The sequence below is a fragment of the Choristoneura fumiferana genome, chromosome Z, assembly GCF_025370935.1.
Source record: "Choristoneura fumiferana chromosome Z, NRCan_CFum_1, whole genome shotgun sequence".
Classification (NCBI taxonomy): Eukaryota; Metazoa; Arthropoda; class Insecta; order Lepidoptera; family Tortricidae; genus Choristoneura; species Choristoneura fumiferana.
The window spans coordinates 3,242,981-3,248,347 of record NC_133472.1 but is presented as its reverse complement, the minus strand read 5'-3'; the positions used below and the strand labels follow the sequence as shown (position 1 = coordinate 3,248,347).

At 41.3% G+C, this 5,367-nt stretch overlaps 1 long non-coding RNA gene across 1 annotated transcript; it reads right to left on the bottom strand.

The window, feature by feature from the left end:
- Window positions 1–854: 854 nt before the first annotated feature.
- LOC141438157 (uncharacterized) lies at window positions 855–5,145 on the bottom strand. The gene is made up of 3 exons (XR_012452456.1): window positions 5,058–5,145; window positions 2,810–3,179; window positions 855–1,275 (listed from the first exon to the last, which is right to left on the bottom strand). It is a non-coding gene; the product is annotated as an uncharacterized lncRNA (long non-coding RNA).
- Window positions 5,146–5,367: the final 222 nt, after the last annotated feature.

Here is a 5,367-nt window from a genome sequence, read left to right as displayed (position 1 = left end):
TACATTATTCAAATAAGATATCATGAACAATGTATGGAAACCGCAAATTTTATCGGACTTATTTCAACAAAAGAGTTAATGCATTTTATTACCCAACGTCCCCAACGTTAACTGAGCACGAAACACTAATTTTATATTACGTCCTAGATTTCACCCTGTAGCCTATGTATATAGCTGAATTTAGACTTGCAAGAAAAATGGCGCAAGTTGCATTACCTTGCGGCGCTCGATTGACCACTACAAACTCGTTGGCATTACGGCCTTGCAATGTAATGCAACTTGCACAATTTTTCTTGGAAGTCTAAACTCGGCTTGTTGTATTTACAGACTGCCAACTTATCTGTGAATCAGAACAAGCCATACTACACTTTATGCGAACGACATTACATTTTTTGGACTCAACAGATAAGTTGGTTAGTCTGCATAGGTAGAGTCGAGGTAGAGAATATCTATGCCTAAAGGCAGGGATGCACAGACCGCGATTTACTTGCGGCCAACAGAAATAGCGAAAACGTAGCGAAATTATGATAATTTCTTTTGCTTTTGTTAGCTGCGGCCCCCTTTAGCTCATAATCCGTCCGAGTGCCCCTTGAAACGGTAGGTATTGCCTAACGTTTCTGAAGCTCGCGATGGCTATAAAATGACAGGTTACGCATACAAAAACTGTCACTTTATTGCGATCGCGAGCGTCAGAAACTTTAAAAGCAATACCTACGGCATCACATCTTTAATAAGTCTGTGCATCCCTGCTTTAAATAAAACAAGGGCTAGACGTTCAGCACAGAGTACATATACGTTCAGTAAATAAATAAAGTAAGTAGGTACTGATATATTTTTATTATTAAACGGTTTTATTTAGTTAGAATGAACGTGTCATCTTGTATTCTCGGCTTATACTTTCTCAACCTCGTATCTGGCCACATTAAATTGCTTTAAAATCATCTTTAATAGGTACTTAAAGTATCAAAAAAACTCGCTCAGCGATGGTCGCCTGGCAGTCAGAATTTTATTCACACTGAGAGAACAAACATTTGTATACAAGTGGAGAGTTGTATCATTGTGGGCATTCTAAGAGGGAGGCCTTTGTTCAGTTGTGGACGTCTTCTGGCTGATGATGATGATGATCATAGCATCCAACATCCCTAAAGACCATCATCGTATTCCGGTATAACTGTCTCGTCTTCATTATAATATGCTGGTCCGTATCCGTGTCCAGTCTTGTTGAAGTCTCGCATGTTCGAAGGCGCGTCTCGATCAATCGATCGCTTACCGTAACTGTAACCATAAACCGTTTATTACTGTGCAGCTGTCAATACTAAAGCCGAGTTTAGACTTGCAATTAAAATCGTGCAAGTTGCATTACATTGCGAGGCCGTAAAGCCAACGGGTTTGGAGTGGTCAATCAAATTCAAATTCAAAATTCAAATGATTTATTCAGTAAATAGGCTGCAATGGGCACTTTTACACGTCATTTTTTTAAACTACCAGCGCTTTCGGAAAGACCATCATTGCCAAGAAGAATGCGCCGCAAGAAACTTGGCAGAAAGTCATTTTTTCATCAAAATATAATTACAAATAAAATACTTAAAAACTATATTATACAATTAAAGAAAAAAAATACAAAAAATAATAATACAGGAAATACAGGGAGGGTCCCTTAGTTACAACACTAAACACTAACTATATCTAAACTATATCTACGTTCAGTGGAAGTGTAGAATGCTTCCACCGTCATAAATTTTAAAATAATAATATAACAATAGTTTAGTTCTGAAATATACATTTCAGGTCAAGTAACCATTAAGCTTTTGGATTTCGAAGGCAAGTTCACGTCTGCCGCCCCCAAAGTTAGCTCACACGCACTCATGTCATGCTCTGTCGAATCGAGCGCCGCAATGTATTTTTCTTGCAAGTCTAAACTCGGCTTAAGACTGCGTTGCAACCAAGATGAGCGAGGATGTGTTGCGCGAGTACCTAGGGATGGGCCGAAACGTTGACTATGATTTCCTAGACAAAATTTTAGTATGAGATGTCAGCATGACATTAGCAGCGCAAAGGTTCCAGCCTGGGCAATAATTCAATTTTTCGATTACTACCACCAACTACCACCATGTTTTTTTTTCAAATTTTTCTTACCTATAGTTTAACGCAGGGTTACTCAAAGTGGGGTACGCGAACCCCTAGGGGTTCGCTATTCGACGGTAGGGGGTTCGCGACAAGGTTTACGTGACTCCAAAAACCACCAGGCTGCATGACTAGCAAGATGATTAAGATTGGTTTTTGAAGTCTTTTTGTATTTTTTATTTCAACTCTTCATTTGTTTGTTATTTGTTATTGTTTGTTTCAGTTTGTATTTTCGTTGGCAAGATGATTCTTACCTATATTTGTTACCTTTTATTGAAATAAATAATATACATTATATTATGATGATGATTGAAATAAAAATAACCTTAGTTACTCCAACAGTCAATTTTATTACTTTCTTTGGGGGGGGGGAGGTAGGGGTTCGCTATTGTCTAGAAACTTTAACAGGGGTACGTAGAGCCATAAGTTTGAGAAACCCTGGTTTAACGGATGGAAGGGGTAGGGGGGTGCTCGAATTTAATGAAAATTAGCACTTAAAAAATAAATAAAAAATACATAAATAAATAACAGCTTTCTAACACTGATATATAGTCCCTGACTGAGCAAAGCCGCGGACGGACGGACAGACAGACAAACATTGCAAAACTAAAAGTTCAGTTGTTCCCATTTCGGCTAAGGAACCCTAAAAAGGAAATAAAATATTGGAGATGTATCTTAAACTCACCGATTATCATCCCACCAACGATACCGACTTCTTTTTGTAGTCGTAGTAGTGGGAATTGGGGGATCGTATTGTTTCCAATGTTTCAACGTGTAGTTTAAAAAATATAATGTAAAGAGGACGGTAGACACGGCGATCGCTCCAAAAACTAAGTCTTTCCACATTAAGGACTTCAGACCTTTAAGCTCTTGTGTTATTATTATTTTTTTCTTCTGCCGCGGCTGCCACTCGTGGTCAAGTGTCCCCAAATGATTCGTCTTTAACACACGGCCGCTGCGTCGCCAGTTCTCTTCGTTAGAATAGAACTTGGCTTGAAGCACTGCCACGTGCTAGATAACGCTTCGTTTAGCCACACAAACGCCGCCACAAGAAGCTAGAACAGGGCATTGTAATATCGTGCCAGTAGCAATACATTGCGGGGTCACAATCCACGAGTTACACAGGCGACCGCAGCGTCTGCTACTGGAACGCGTTTACTGGAATAATGTGAACCGGGCATTCAGGTAGATGAAGCGCGCAACAGTCACTTGTGGCCGGTGGTCGACACTTGTGGCCGGTGGTCGACACTTGTGGCCGGTGGTCGACACTTGTGGCCGGTGGTCGACACTTGTGGGCGGTGGTGACACTTGTGCCTGTGTCGACATTGTGTGTGGTCGACACTTGTGGCCGTGGTCGACACTTGTGGCCGTGGTCGACACTTGTGGCCGGTGGTCGACACTTGTGGCCGGTGGTCGACACTTGTGGCCGGTGGTCGACACTTGTGGCCTGTGGTCGACACTTGTGGCCGGTGGCTGCTACTTTATTTCTCGAACAAGTTAACTGTACCCTTAGTGTAAGTTTTCGGTTACAAAATACGTCTCGATCCCGTTCGCGTTAAAATTTCAATTTGTATGGAAACGCGTACAGCGCCTCTGGCGGAACGTTTGCGACGTTTGCGTTTCCATACAATATTGAGATTTTAACGCGAACGCGATCGAGAAGTATTTTGTAACCGAAAACTTACACTAAGGGTGCTGAGGTATCTACCTAAAGGAGAGAGGGGTGGGAGATCGCGCGAGTGGCGTGTGGCGGCGTTTAGCCTCTTCAGCGCCACAAAACAAACGAAGTCACGTGCTCGTTACGCCACAGAAAAACTTGATCTTTAATGCAATGGCAGAAGGATTAACTTCGAGTTGAATGTTGGTCATGTATAGATGACCGTGGCGTATGAGGCATCCCATTGGCTGTGACGACTGGATGACTGGCGATGAAGAGGTTAGTGGCCACGTCCGGGGGTTAATATCATTTCGTCAATAAAGCAGCTGCTCTATAGCAAATTAGCAATAGTTCTAAGTAGCAAGTGGTCTAAGAAGCAACTGGTCAAGTAGCAATGTCGTGAGTACGCGTTCCCGCCCGCGATTCTTTTAGCGTACGAGTATTCAGGAGTACGGCGGCTGACAACGTTCCGCCAACTTGAAAACAAGCATTTATGTACACTTTTTATTGAAAAATTTATAAAAATTGCTGACAGTCCTAAGCCTGTGTAAAGTATGTAGGGAAGTTTTTAGTCGGTATTTAATATAAGTTAAAATTAAAAAAATATGAAGTGTGAAGACTGACCTATGACGCGGAATTCGGTAGTTCGATATTCGTAAAATTACTAAAACTAGTACGGTTTATACGCAATCACGGGAGCGCATTCACGGGAATCATTTTGTATACGCAATGAGTCAATGAGTTAAGTAAGTACTCGTAGATACTCGTGGACCTAGTCTTTGGATCTAGTCTTTTTGTGGACGCATACTCGCAAGACTCAGTCCGCGTTTTACAGTACGTCTCACCTCTATAAAGAAGTAAGTATTGGTTCATGTGATGACGAACATATTCCTCGAACATTTCTGTACCCCTAGTGTAAGTTTTCGGTTACAAAATACGTCTCGATCGCGTTCGCGTTTAAGTCTCACTTTGTATGCAAACACGAACAGCGCCTCTAGCGGAACGTTTGCGATGTTCTGTTTCCATGCAAATTGAGATTTTAACGCGAACGCGAGATCGAGATCGAGATCGAGACGTATTTTGTAACCGAAACTTTACACTAAGGGTACTGATGGAAAAGCAGCTTATAGTGTTATGTATCAAACTTTTTTTCCAAGGAAATGAAGAGGGAATGAACTATGACAGGGCGAAACCATGGGCTACTGAAAAATGTGATGTTATATGCTTTCCATCGAAAAGAGTATGTATTATTATTATAATATAGCTTGATACTTACTACAATAATTCTAGAAAACGATATAGGTATGAGATGTGATGTACCACCTTACATCAACGGACGAACGATGTCAGTTCGAAGACAGCAGGGCTTTCAGTTTACGCATAAAGTACTCTGAGAGCAGGGCTACTACGAAACTCGAAAATCAAAGTTCTTATCGTACGAGGGGCGTTCAATATAAAGTGAGAATGAGATGTAAACTCTATCATATTAGGAAATTAAATACCTACTGGCCGGTAAGGCTAAACTCGAAGTTTGTGTCGTGAGGTCCCTCTGACACTTATACTATTTAACACGAGAGCGAGAGGGA